This window comes from Sander lucioperca, chromosome 13 (genome assembly GCF_008315115.2).
Source record: "Sander lucioperca isolate FBNREF2018 chromosome 13, SLUC_FBN_1.2, whole genome shotgun sequence".
NCBI classification, from domain to species: Eukaryota; Metazoa; Chordata; class Actinopteri; order Perciformes; family Percidae; genus Sander; species Sander lucioperca.
This window is the reverse complement of record NC_050185.1, coordinates 9293280-9308539: the sequence shown is the minus strand read 5'-3', so window position 1 is coordinate 9308539 and position 15260 is coordinate 9293280. Positions and strand designations below refer to the sequence as shown.

The window sequence follows — 15260 nt, the reverse complement described above, 5'->3', positions numbered from 1 at the left end:
GGGCACCATATAGGGGGGAAAAGTTAGGACAATTCCAAGGGCCCATGACTGACAGGGGCCCCAAAAAATAGGTAAAAACTAATATAATTACATATATTCAGTATATATATTTCAAATATAATAATAAAATGAATGATCTCTTTGTTTTTACTTGTTTTTGGCAGTAAAAGTTAAATATCCCCACTGACCAAAAAGTAAACATCTATATTGACCAACCACCCACCTGTATCTGCATGAAATGGTTTGGTCCTGCCTTAGCACTCAGTGACAGTGTTTAGTTGCAGTCAGTAGATGTGCCAGAACTACAGTGACCACAATGTTGCCAAGTAACGTTAAATCAAAATCTGGTTTTCAAAAAAGGAAAGAGAGAAAAGAGAGAGAGGAAAGACAAAGGAAAGGGTGTCAAAGTGTAACCCAGTTTTTCACCAAGAAAGGTGGGTAGCCTATAGTCTGTGAGTGGTATTAACCTGTTGGCTTAATGTCCATAGTGAAATAAGCTAGCTAGCTACAGACTAGTGTTAGCCTACATTTAATCACCATTTAATCAGTGCAGGGAAACGTTTAGCGAGATATTCATATTAAATCATTGTCCCTGCCCCTTTTAGCAGACTTAACAACAGATGAGTCAGCAGCACCCCAGTCTCCCCCTAACTGTGCCCCTCCCTGTCCCAGTGAAGAAGGTGAGCAACATTGTGTGCAATGACATGCCAGTTAGCATCATAGCAGGGAGTCTGTGGGGATTTCTCTTTCTCTCTTGCTCTTTTTACCATTACAAAAAAGAAAATGAAATATTTATTAATGACAGAAATTCAAACACATTAATAACAATTATTTTCTCACATAATGATCATTATGAAATAAAATTAAAAAACAACAACCTACTGTCTGTACTGGACAGTTGGAAACAGTGAGTAGCTTACCTGAGCCTGCATGCATGTACAAATCACCAGCAGTAAATATTGTGCTAGTACTAGTATTGAACTACAAGAAGCAAGACAGTTTCCAGCCTTTAATTAGAGTTATGTAAAGCTTTTGATGGGACAGTTAGGTCCTAGAGATGTGGTGACAACAGCTGCGCAGAGGGGGCCCAATTAGATTTTTTGTCATGGGGCCCAAAATTCCTGGTTGCATCCCTGCATGTGACAACTAATTAAAGAAAAGAACATAAGAATAACAACAAAATGAACAGTAAACATATACCAAACTCTCAATATACAAATTATCATAAACAACATAAATAAGCAACATAAATATTATATGTCCTAAAAGGAGTAGGAAGAAGTTTTTACTTATATGGTCTTACCCCTTCTCCATAACTTAAACAATTAAATCAAACTTATCATATATACAACTTAAACTACTATCCCAGTGGTTTTATATACATGTATAGTATGTAGCAATGAGACTTGACTTATACTGCACGAGTTGTGTGACAGTTTGGAAACAGATGTTTTAATATAGTTTTGCTGTTGTTAAACTTGGACCTCTAGTTCTCCAATGCATCGAGACTTTTCTCCGTTTATTTATCCTCGGTTTACCATTGAGGCATGCAACAATAACAAAGTTTTCTTCATGAATCCAAGGCAGTAAAAGGTGAGTAATTGATGTACAAAGGGTCATTTAGAGGAAATATTCATTTAAAGGAATACTGAAATAGAAATTGGTCTGGGATTGCCTCCACATGGCTCTCACAGACCGTTCCCCAACTCGTCAAATACCGACATTTTGGAGCCTGATAACAACAAGGCACTCACTTGCACCACAGGCGGACCTGCTATCAAAATAAAAAACATCGAAACTCAGATTACAACACACACAGACGCACTATATATTGACACAGCAAATTGTTGTTTGCTGCTATATTGATGATTTAAAAGGATGAGATTTTTTTATGTGTAACAACTGAATTGACACTTTAAAAACGAACAAACAATTGCACAGCTTTCATACATTTGGTTATAAACTAAGAAAGCTAATTAGCGTCCTGGGAAGTTATCACCTTAGTTTCTTTTAAAGTCTTCAGTGTTGATTGGATGGAGAAAATCTTTCAGACAAGCACCACATATTACATACCACCTTCAAGTAACAGAGCAAAAGTCAAAGATGAATTCCCATTAGAATTCTTTGAAAAGCAACACGCTTGGGGTTTCACAGCTGGGTAATTGCACAAGAAGATGTCTGACTTATTATCTGACCAATTTCTTTTGACATAATTGAATGTAGCCACTGTGTGCTGAAGTGTTTTCTTTTATACTGATATCTTTGATTAAAGTAAACAGTCTATCCTTTCACCTAACAGTCATTCTGTCTTTTCCTACAAATCATTGCAACAAAGTAAAATTCAATCTCACTCAGTGCCGTCGCATCATAACAAGCCCTCTTGGTCTTGGTGGCAGCGTGCCTCATTGTTTGAATTCATGTTGAAACATTCCATCCATTGGCACTATTTAGACAAATATTTACTCAAGTGAAAATATTAGCTCTGAAATTTATTTTCTGAGATTTTCATAGAGGAACTGAGGGTGACAGCTACATCTGAGGACTGTTAAAGGGTTCACATTTGTGGAGTAGATTTGGCAGGAAGTGAATCTGTATTGTGGGTTATGATAGATTCAGTTAACTAATTAATAGCTACAGGAGTCATAGTCTTCAAATGATACAAAATAACCAAAAGATGGGTTGAATTAATTATCTTTAAGATAGATGTTCTGATACTGTTGATTGCGTTATCTATTTGACTGCATGCACCTTAAATTGTTCTGGAATCAGCAATCATGTTTGACCTGACTGTTTGAGGGCTTGTCGCACGATTACAAAAGGTCTGTCAATGCAAATGGATAGCTTGTAGGTAATTCAGTAATGACTGAGAGTGTGCTCAGGTGGGAGGTAATAGAGTGTTAAATGAGTGATGCAAAGCTGCACAGACTCGGCTGAGTAGGGAGAGGTTGCACTGACCGCTTTCAGTGCCGGCTGATACACATACAGTTGTGATTCTCTCCCCCCCCCACCCACCCACACACCCACACACACACACACACACACACTTTTTAGTATGTGTGAGAGCAACTGACGGACAAGAATAAATTAATGATGATGTTGCATATGAAACATACCAAGTGCACTCCTCAAGAGTACTTATTCACTTAAAGCCAACGTCCTGTAATGGTGATTCACTTAAATTTACTTCATCAATTTTAATGCTGTAATAACATCGTCGGTTAATCAAAGTAAAAAATGTCGGGCAGCAATATAAATGAATGAGTGTGATCAGACTTAAAGACTTGTAGCCGTCATTCGTTGGACTTATATTTCTGATATCAATCATTTATATAGAAATGGCCTTGAATGAATGAGCAAAAGAACTGCTCCGTGTTTCTCTCTCAAGTATTTGAAGTTATAGTGCACACACAAGGATGCAGATTTGAATTGATCACTCAGGCATTTTTCTCCTCCTGTGAAATAGCTGTGACACTGTCTGGAACATTGTTTTGCTTTTCTGAGCGCAGAGCAAGCTTGAAAAAAGTAACAAGGCAGCGTCTGATCCATGTTACATTTGTATTCACGGTACTAAAGAATGTGGATTTTGAAGTCATTCATCAGTATAGCAACCATAGTGCAGCCTTTTAAAAGCATAGCTCCCAGGTGCATGGTTTATTATATAGAGAGCAGATGTAGTTTGAAGAAACATTGCTATTTGAAAGTATTTAATTGGAGACTGCATTTCCAGAGAGCCATCCCTGCCGCCGGTTTTATTCTAATTGCCAGCAGCAACGCACTTAATGAAGCGAGTGGTGAAGAGTGTGGGTAAAAGAGTGAGAGTGACCAGGTTTCCACGGCAACAGCAGCGGTAGCCGAGTAGTGTTTTCATCTTGAGGAAAAGGCTACAGAAGAGCAGTGTTTCCCTGCAGCGTTTCCTGCAGCTCTATGATGAACATCTATACAGTAATAGATATATTCGTGGAAATGTGGGAAACCTGAAAAATGTACGCAAACCTGTAGAGTGAGGGCCTCTACAATCCACCAGAGGAACAATTTTCCTCCAAACCTCAGGATTAGACTTGTGCAGGTCACTACTGAAGTACAATAGTGCACCATCTTGAAAGTAACTCTGCAGGGGGAGAGCTTTGAAAGCTTATCTTACAGATATATGCAAAATCTTTGGAATCCACAGATGCCCAAAATGGATCATCATTACCCCTGCAGTGCAGTTCTGCAAACTGACCCGATGGACCTCAACAAAGTATCAGGTTTGGGTTTTTCTTGGTGCGCTCCAGCCTCAAGTCGCGTTCAGGTTTGGTTATTTTCAAATACAATTTCTGAAGAAATTGCTCTCTTTTGTTGCCAATGGTCTGCATCTATGTGTGTCATGTGTTCCAAGTAGGACACACTATGCCCAGCAGGAAAAGAGAAAGAGAGGCAGAGCGTAGCCGATGTGTTGCATTAGCCTAACGGTCAGTAATGGCTGCAATAAAGCAAAAACTTGCTAAAGGGAGCGTCTCTAAATTTCCAATGATTCATGGACGGCTTCTTCACTGTAGGACCATTGTGACCTTGTATGATCCACAATTATGAATATGCATATGAACTGTCAAGTTTAGCTGGGAAAGATGCTCAAAGTTTAAACATGCCTGGAACTCGCCAGTATTGGGAAAAAGCAATATTGAGCTTGATGGGGAGGCACATGTTTTTCAAACCTACCACATAATTGGTAGTATGTCTGTGCATTCCAAATAAAACCTGCAGTGTTAATTTTAGCACCTGATTTTATTTAGTTTTAGTCTTGGTCATTTGATGAAAATATATACTAGTATAAAGGTTGATGTTTGTTAGCTTTAGTGCACTTCTGAGTCCACAAAATACCAAAAAAAATAATAATCTTAAACTGGTTGTTGAATTTAAGATGAATACAGTTCATAAATCCGTTAACAGAAAGCTACCGAGATTAAGATGCATCTTTGACATTATCATTTAGTTTTTAGTTGTTTACGAAAAAAACATTTTGTCATTTTTCTTGAGTTCAATGGTGCCAACAATTCTTATTTTAATAACTTTGTATTCTATGCAAAAAGGTATGTATAAAGGCTGTAGGCCACTCTACACATTATTGTAGGCCCTGTTTTATATGCAACTTAATTTTATGCAATACGTAGTAGGGGGTCCCTGCTCCATCTCTCTTTCATTTAAGGGATCCTTGGCTTAAAAAAAACCCTGCTTTAATGTGCTCATGTGTCAGCTCAATGTAATTTTTGTTATTTTCACTATACAAGTAACTTGATACTTGGCTTCTATAAGCTACTTCCCGTGTCTTAGTGTACTGTATATTTTAGTCATTCCAAGACTACATGTAGGTACAGTATATTTCTTCATCAGAGAGTAATTAATAGGCCGGCCTCCAGTCTTAAATGTGGTAGTAAGTAGGTAGATTTATTGAAATGCCTCAGTTTGATATTCACACTGTTTAAACTTCAAAGAAAAGTATAGATATCACAGTTGATGCCAACCGACTACACTGTAAAATGAATATGATCTGTTAAACTCAATTATACAGTCAGGCTGCTCATGAGATATGTATGGAGTTATTGATTCAATTTAACATCTTCAATTTATCATCTTCCTGGCCTCATCTTCATTGTGTTGTCAATTACCACATGGTCTTGAGTCTCTCTCTCCCAATTCCAGGTGACTCTCCTGAATAGCAAACACTTCCATGAGTCAAAAAGCAGATAATAACCATAATACTGAGACAGCACATCCCTCAAGTAAGAGGGTCTCCAGCAGAACATAGACACATTAATAATTGATAGATAGAAAGCCAGCCCTACACGGCAATTCTGAGAAGCCCAGTGCCTGCCACAGGAGAAATTTCCAGCAGCAAATAGGTCTTGAAGGTGCCAGTTATGTCATCTTTCACTACAACAGTGAAGTGAAATGCCGAGCAAGTCTAATAGACTAATAAATTAGAAAATGGAGCCCCTTACCCTGAGTTAAAATTCAGTGGAGAGTAGAAATGCTGTAATACCTCAGTAACAATTGAAGTAGTGTTACTGAGATCACAAAATATCTGTGAATAATACAAAAAGCTCCCTTCTGACAAAAGCTTCTAAAACTTATTGTATTATAACAATTAAGCATTTGGGCAAGTAGTCCAACACATACCATTGTACTCTACCAGTTTTGACTTTAAGCCTGGTTATTTTAACACTGGGTACACTGGGTTTGTAGAAACTTTAAAAGAGCATCCCTAGTCTACCAGTCACTGTGCTGTAGTTCAGCATGCAGTATGTATCACTGGAGTAGATGATGGTCTATGCACAGCAAGCTAGCTGCCCCATGTCAATAAGGTTTTTATGCTATTGATAATATTGGCTTCCTCTCACTCCCTAGGCAGCAGGGTAGGCTAAAATTAGCAGCAAGTTAAGCATGGCATCAGAGCTAATAAACTCAGTAAAGTTATTCATGCAAGTTCCTTTTACATGGAGCGCATTGAAGAACCTTGGAGCAGGCAATTGTAAAATAATAACAGAGTGGATGATAGATGGAGTTGTCACAGGACAGAACGTACAAACAGGGACTCCAGCGAACAACATTAGGCCTATGTATAATTGTATAGGTTAAGACTGACATAAGATGCAATGCAAAGGAAGGCAGACTATCCTGTGTGGTTACAAGTAGACCTCTATGGTAAGTGTGTATGAATATGTAGAGAATGTAGATTGTCAGTAAGTGGGAGTAGTTGGCAGAACAACATATATAAATACATAAAAAATGGTAAAGGAGGGGAAAGATCACTATAAAAAAAGGAAGATGTATTGATTAAAATGTAGAATTAGAGATGATGTTGAAAGACCCATTTGGTGCATTATTTTTGACTGCAATATGTCTTCATTGGTTTATGTTACACTGAAATAGTGGTAGGTTGGGTTTATTTTTTATTAAGAATTTATTATTTTATACATATAAATATAAAAATAGTATATACATATAAATAGTGTGTGTGTGTGTGTGTGTGTGTGTGTGTGTGTATATATATATATATATATATATATATATATATATATATATATACTGTATATATTTTGGTCCAGGAATTGAGATTTTTTTCCCGATTTTTTAATAGGGAGGGATGTTTTCTGCTCAGTGTTGTGCAGTCTAATAACTTTCGACAGGGAGGTGATGAGCTTTACTACTTTTTTGGTTAGAACAGAAGGTTGGAGGTTTTGTTTCAGATTGACTTTGCAATTAAATTGCTGAAAAAAGGTAAATTTAAAAAGGTAATTTTATTTAATTATTTTGGTAATATTGTCATCTTGGTAAATGTGATTCTTTCAATTAATGATGTTGGTAGTTTCATCCACCTGTTGATGTTGTCTTCTAGTGTTTTGATACGTGAGTTGAAGTTTACCAGCTCTGACAGCTTGGGAGAAATCAACACCGAGGTGTCTAATGGTGCCTGTGGAAAGATGCTGGATTCTTGTCTCCTTGGTGCCAAGAGCTTTGCTTTGTGTTGTGTACATCCAAGGTATCCTAATTGTTAGTACTGGCTGATTCATATTTGAATACACGTGACCAAAATTAAGGCACGTCTTTGTGTCCCTGCAGAGCAGAGACTGCCACTGCTGCTTTGTCTGGGTTAAATTATCAGTAACTCATTCTGTCAGCTCACTCAAATTTTACTGTCTTGTTTTATTTGACTTTTACATGGTTTCTATTGCACGGCCTTTGTTTTACTTGGCTTTTTATTGTAATTTAATATAGAGTTTTGGTTTTTCAGTTTCAGTTTCATGTTTGGAGAACTATTCATTTTAGGCTCTCTTATACAAGTGTAAAAGCATGTTCTTATAATAGTGGCTACAACTGTTTTAGCACAGGGGGCTATGGAGTAGCAAGTGTCTAATTTTTCTCATATTTGCATGAATTTACCTTAAGTGTGCCTTTGCTGTGTGTGAACTTTTAGGCCACTTGCCTAAGGTGCCTCCCCAGTTTAAATCTGGCTATAGCCCCTCTTCAGGTCGTTTTTAATTGTTCCTCCACTTTTAAAGATTGTTTTATATAGCCTATATATTGTTTTAACTACTTGAGGTCATTTTAATTTTCCAGGCATTAGTGTTTAACACATTTGTTTTGATCTTAAATGTGTTTTACACACACTGATTTCTTAAATAAATTATACTTTTATTCCTGAATCCACGTCTCTGATTTTAATTGTGGTCTTGCCTGTGATTAAGGGGAACCCCTGGGTTAGAGAACGAGAAGTAGTGACAAGTGAAACAGTTTGTTGAATTGAGTTTCTTGACATTTGACCTGTTACACAATTTAGCCGAGGCCTCTTCTGGCCCAGTTACACTTGCAAAAGGAACGTCTAATGAACTTGATCTTAAGCTTGTTGTGCATTTCAGGAAGCCACTATTTGTTTCAGCCAGTTTAAATTCTTGGGTTGAAAATAGGGATGATATGGTTTGTAAAAAACTCAGGCTCCCCAATGACTTTTTTTTTTTTTTTTTTTTTTTATAGCTGGAATAGTGGTTTTTTTTGTTTGTTTTTTTTTCTTTTTTGAAGTTGTTTCGCAAGATATGTCACTGATTTATTATTCTATTCGAAGGGATTGTGTCATACAGTAGTTGCTGAAGTAGAAATTCAGTTATTTTATTTGTTACATCAGTCAATTCCAATGTATATCTCAGTTTATATCTCATGTATTTTCTGAATGTTTGATTTCCAGTTCCAGGTTTTCATATTTTTCATATTCTTTCTACTTCTTGTGAGATGAAGTATGAGGTTATTTCCTCCGTATTACTGTTTTTGCCGTTTCCAGAGCTGTTTGAGAAAGTCATTTGTGTCCATCTAGAAGCCCACTCTCCTGAAGAACCTGTCAAAGTCTGGATCTCTGAGGACTGAAACATTAAAGTGCCATCTGGAAGGCGGTTTGTAAAATTGCTTACTGTGGAAAATAAGGAGATATAGGCACGGTCACTTATTACAATTGAAGGGATATATCAGTTATGTCCTGTATAACTGAGTTACCAGTGAGGGAAAAGTCAGTGCGGGAGAATGAGTAATGTGGCAGTGAAAAATATGAACATTAATTTTCTGTTAAATACTGTATTATTTTCTCAGTGGATTGCCATTTCCTGCAAGTTGTTATTGATCAGTCTATTGTTGGTTCAAGAACTGTGTTAAAATATCATCCAATGACAATTTTAGACTCTATGAAATCATATAAGGCTGTGAAAGAAATAGGGTCATCCTTGTTGGGACCATAGATGATATTTGCAATTATGGATTATGGATTAGATATATGTTGTTAATTGACGTGTTAGTGACAGAGATGTTCACAAGTCATTTTTTAGAAGTCCAATTCGAGTCTCAAGTCTTTGAGCTTGGGTCCAAGTCAAGTCTCAAGTCTTTGAGGGGCAAGTTCAAGTCAAGTCTCAAGTCTTTTGCTACGAGTCCAAGTCAAGTCTCAAGTCTCTGGCCATCTGATCTGTCCCTAACACTGTATTGTTAAATCTTAGGAATTCAAAGCATGTCCTGTAGCTATCATCCATACAGTAGAGTATCAAAATCAGTTGTAGGATAACTGTATGGGGTCTACTGCAATGCAATCTGAAGAAACACAAATTAAGAACTCTGTTTCAATTTCATAACTGTATTTTTCAACATTTTGGAATCTGCACAAAAGAATACATGTTTTTCTGTGTTACTAACTGGCTGTAAAGCCCAACCTCATTATGCATTACATTTTTCAGTGTTCAAAGTTTGAGGGAAACATCTGTATTGAAAGTTAATACACCGACCATGGTGCAAACATGTGAGAACTGATACTTTCCATATTGCTATTTAACAACAACCTGGTGAAATATTAACCTAAGTCTGTCACATCATATAGATACAACTATAAAGATACAATTTGCCTGTTCGCAGCATTAGCACAACACTTTATGATGGTTAGCTTGTTATCTGTGATGATATATGCTAAATGTAACGTCTCTTTCACATTAGCAAGTGACTGACCTATCTGGATGCGTTTTGAGATGCCTGATGAAGTTCGACATTGTTGATCCAGCATCATTTATCTTGGTACCACACACCTTGCATGTAGCTGTTCGCTTACTGCCACTGTTTACAAAGTTATTGAAAGCAAAACTAATGACAAAAGGTACAACTCCGGGAGGACTTGGTGTCGCCATCGTCAATGCATTTTTTGATATGTGAGTGCGCGCACATAGGCATAGCGCATGTGTTACGTTGCACAATATGGCAAAAGGCAGGGGACATGCAGCTAGTCATACATTTCCCCAACGTATATGCGCTAATAAAAGAAAATAGAAATTCATGAATAAATTTAGATTTAAGAAGCAATAATTGCATGAAAACAGGTTGTTGACGAGTCTTGAAGCTCGAGTCAAGTCTGAAGTCTTTTGGGTCGAGTCGCAAGTCAAGTCTGAAGTCAGCTGTTTGTGCGACTTAAATGCGTCCCCATCTCTGGTTAGTGATAATGAGTCTGCCATCTGGGTCCGTAATGGTTAACATACAAGTTAATGTTAAAGTAAATGTTTTCCTCCTATCCCAGAATGTATGTGTGATGTAGCCATATACTGTTAATATTAATGGACAACACATCCGGTTCAGCGAAGTGCTGCAAATGCAGAAGTGCCTAAACCTGCATTCTATCTGAATTCCAGCAGGGGGCGACACGTGCGGTTGCAAAAGGAGGTCGGTTTCTGTAGAAGTCTATGAGAAAGTGACCCACTTATCACTTGATTTATTACCTCAGTAAACATTTTCATAATGAGTTTATGGTCTCAATCGCTAGTTTTAAGTCTTCTGCAACACAGAATGATGTTCATTTTTTGAATTATGGTCTCTGATTTTAAAATCGTCGATAAAGCAGGGGGTGTTTTAGGGCGTGGCTATGATGTAACGTAGAGTGTAAGCAGCTCCTCCCTCACTCCTCCCTCTCGTCTAAAATCGTCACATCCGCAACCAGGATGGCTGCGTCCGTAACAGCAAACTCAACGACTCAGAGCAGATCTCCACAAACCAATGGGGGACGTCACACATGCGCTGTCCATTAATATACAGTCTATGGATGTAGCCAGACCTTACTCTGCAACACTGTGGAGATTTAGAGTTTATTAATGACAAATGTAAAGACACTGACCTCGATTTCAGTAGTCTTCTTCTGGACTCACCACATGTTTACGTATGTCTATGCAGCATGTTAAACACTCTCCCAAAAAAGTGGCCAAGACAGGAGCTGACTTGATGGTTTTTTTAATGGAAGTGGTGTGAAACTGAAACAGTACAAAAGATGTGTAAGTTTCACATAATTACAATATAACGTATATCTCTATGAACATGAAATTAATGCATGTAAATAAACTAATAAAAGAATATTGAATACTGCTGAGATAATCAACCAAGGAAGATCAAAACATAGTTGACTAATTGTCTACATGAAGCTTGTATAACATGTACAATGTATTTCAGAACATAAGTACTTACAGATTATGCCTTCTCAAGGGTGTAATCAAAGAGGATGGAGGTGGATATAACGTGCAGCCTTCTCCACTGTGCTTTTCCAACAAAATGGCGTATTCAACCTAAAACTTTATTCACAGGAAACTTAACAGGAGACAGCACACATGTATCCGCCACTAGAGGCCACTAAACTGCAGTAATTGCAAGAGACATAAAAGTGTGTGTCATGTGTAAAGGAGAGACAGATTTAAACTCTATTTGCACAGGATTAGTATCATCTAGGGACCTTGTGTGATTTAGAAATTAACCCCCCCCCCATATCTGAGTTTCGTGTGGCATTTGCACGGGATAAGCGAAGCCTGCTTTTACTCAAATTTACTGACATATCTGTACCCCGAGAGTTGGGTACCCAGAAGCACGCGAAGGCCAGGCCTAGTAGAGGTTACCAGAGGCTCATACATCCCCGCCACGGCAGCACCCACACAGCATCAATGTCAGCCCTCAGACAAAGCTGCGGGGAGCACGTCTACTCGGGGGCGGAGGTCTCCGGTCGGGCAGTGGTCCAGACTAGGTTGGCCATGAAAGACGGCGTCTGCAGCCCCCCGCAATCCCACATCCATCTTTGCGAGTGGGATAAAAAGGCGCACAGGAAACCTTAAAAAAATTTATATATTGTCTTATTTTCTGTGCTTGTGAAGGGTCATTTTAGCGGAGGCGTACCAGTAGCAGTTTCCAATATGTACTAGTGACGGATGTATGATTTCAATTCTGCTATTTCCTATAAAGTGTTGATGGCATATTGGAACACTGAAATGTCTAATTGTTGAATAATTAGTTAAAAGTGCTAGGATTAGCTGAACTTCTATTTTCACCCAGTGACAGGGTGCTACGATGATGGATCTCACCTCTGTGTGTCTCGCAAGACTCAGTCCCATGTCTTCTCAAGATTTATCTGATTAGCTAAGGTTTTAGGTTGTGTCATAACTGAACTTGTGTGAGTAATGCAACAGATCTAGAGGTATGAGGCCAGTTTTGTTGGTGCACCTGTGCAACTTAATGCATTCAAATATACTTCCTATACACTTTGTCAGAGAGGTATTGCTTTAACTATTTCTTCTTAGGCTGTAATCAGTGGGATTATAAACAAAACTGCTAAGTAACTCCATAATTGTCCACCATTGCAAATCATGTATGTCCAAATATTATGTTTAATATAATATGTCTTATATCTGCTCACATGGATGTACGTATGTTAGTGTTTAGAGATGCCTCCCTTAGCAGGGGCTGCTGTCAAGGGCACAGCTACTGCTTACCTTAACATCAGTTAAGAGGGTGAGAGATCTTTGCTCTCTTGGTCCACCCAAGTCACAAACTCTTCAGAACCCATCCTTCATTCCTAGTAGCATTTGGAGTTCTCTCATCTCCAGGATTGTCCACTTGGATGCTTTTCACCCTCCATCTCACAGGAAGAAAAATAATGAATCACAATTATGCCCTGTGCTTGCCAAGTATGTTATGTGAAACAGGTGCACTAAGACGCACAGTAGCTCTTTGTCTGCTGTCAGAGGGGCTGGGAAAGAGGTAAAGTTTATATGCTGGGTGTGTAGAGGTCTCTCTTTAGGTCTACTTAACTCTGTTTCGAGCAACCTATGAACTGTTCTCTATATGTGATGTATGTCTGTATGTATTGAATATGTTAAAGTAAGCAAATACGGTTTACTGGCCCATATATTCACATTTATACATGATTGATGTAATATTGTATTTGGGAAATACAATTTTTTGTAGAAAAACAGTGAGCCTTAACACCTGCAAGATCCAATTAACCGTGATGTGCTGTTTTCGTGTAGCCATTTTGTACTCAATGTCAGTTTTTGCCACTGTTCACTGAGATAATGTGTAAAAAGCAAGCATATAATTATTGACTACACAGAAATCTTTATGCAACAAAGCCATACATTGGCTGGAGTCTTAGCCATAATGCTCCCTGGCAGCTATGGCTGAGAAAGATGTGCCTAATGAGTGTAGATTAACAGGCGAGAGATTATTGCCTTTATCTTTTTCCAGAATAATTACTGGAACTGTTTGTTAACAGTTCTGTTGGCAGTTGTTTAGCAGTCTCAGTGTGCATATAGCATATGTTTGATCTGTAAAGTAAATGCAATATAGGTCCAGAAGACTGGTCCACTAGCTGCATGGCAGTGTGGGTTGGTCGATTTACCACTTTGTTCCAGAATAAAATATCTCAACACCTATTAAATAGATTACCATGATTGCTTTTTTTTTGTTATTATACCTAGACTTTGTGATTCGCTGACTTTTCCTCTAGCGCCACCAGCCGGTTGACATTTGTGTTTTAAATGTCTCTACAAATATTGGATAGTATTTGACTTAAATGGTAAATGGACTGCATTTATAAAGGGCCTTTCTACCTTACCAGACAAAGCACTTTACAATTTGCCTCTCATACACCCATTCACAAACATGATGGTGGCAGAGCTGCCATGCAAGGTGCTGGCCTGTCCATCAGGAGCAACTTGGGGTTCAGTGTCTTGCTCAAGGAAACTTCAACATGCACGCAGGAGGAGCCGGTAATTGAACCGTCAGTCTTCTTATTAAAGGATGACCCGCTCTACTTCCTGAGCCACAGCTGCCATACAATTTGTTTAAAATATTAATGCCCTGTGAACCTTGGTGATCTCCTAACTTTTGATCTAGCACTATCATCATGTCAAAATACTTTGGTTTATGACCAATGAATGAAAACACTGATATTAGATATTATAAAGTGCACAGAAATGACATACTGTACTACCATATAAATGATACATCATTTATTTATTACATCTCTCTAGCTCATTTTTCACATATTTGCTTACATAACACTAGATATATCATGAACTCTCTGTAACTTAACATGATGACCTTTCTGCTTATTATTATTATTATTATTATTATTATTATTGTTATTATTATTATTATTATTATGTATCACTTTGGATTTTGGAAGTGACCATGATATGTAGTTACTGTCTACCTTTCTGACTTCCCCCCTTGACTTATACATCTTGTAGTGTTAAAAAATATATATTCATTGTATGCCATTTTAATAATTATGGAGGACAAGGTTTTTCTTCCCATTTTTATACCCCGAGTGAATAAAAAATGAGTGCTGTCTTAAAATTCCTTGAGCGCAGAAACTGCAAGCAGTGAGGAGTAAAAGTGGCGTATAGTGCTATATTCTCTCTAATCATGTGAGAGAGAATATAGGCCTACATTACGAAAGAGTGACTCAACACTTGGTCATGGATACCGTTTTTGAAAGAGGACTAAAATTGCTTAATCACTCATGTAGCATTACTGTAGTTCACACATTATTAAATAATATGGTAGCTATCTTTGCAACAATGATTAAGTCAATTAAGTTCACAGCTTATGTGCTAATGATCAAACACAGTAGACATGAATAGAAGCATGAACATCAAACATAGAAATAGTTCCCCATTTACTGAATGCTTTCAACCGTGGATCATTGTCTGTTAAAACAATTCTATTCTCCCGTTAAGAAAAGGCATATACACATATCAAAATTAACATCACCAGACAGCAGTCTTGTAAGACTTGTTCTAAATGTGCAGCAATGGGCAGCTCATCAATGCTTTAAAGAAATGTTCTGTATTAAGCTGAGTGCGGGATGGGGGCTGTGTACTTCGGGCACATTGTTTTTCTAGTTGAAGTAGTGAACATAGGTCCTGGGACTCTCCTACTTCAATCCCTGG

At 37.9% G+C, this 15260-nt stretch overlaps 1 long non-coding RNA gene across 2 annotated transcripts in view; it reads right to left on the bottom strand.

Moving 5' to 3' along the window:
• The window catches only part of LOC116065036, a 102170-nt gene extending 90573 nt beyond the window's left edge, over positions 1–11597 (bottom strand). Inside the window, exons 1-2 of one of the 2 annotated variants that reach the window (XR_004894943.1) lie at positions 11506–11597; positions 11162–11294 (exon numbers count right to left, since the gene is read on the bottom strand). This is a non-coding gene — a long non-coding RNA (uncharacterized LOC116065036). The remainder of the gene's footprint in view (positions 1–11161; positions 11295–11505) is intronic. The other variant, XR_004108649.2, reaches the window with a different exon arrangement.
• Between the last annotated feature and the right edge of the window lie 3663 nt (positions 11598–15260).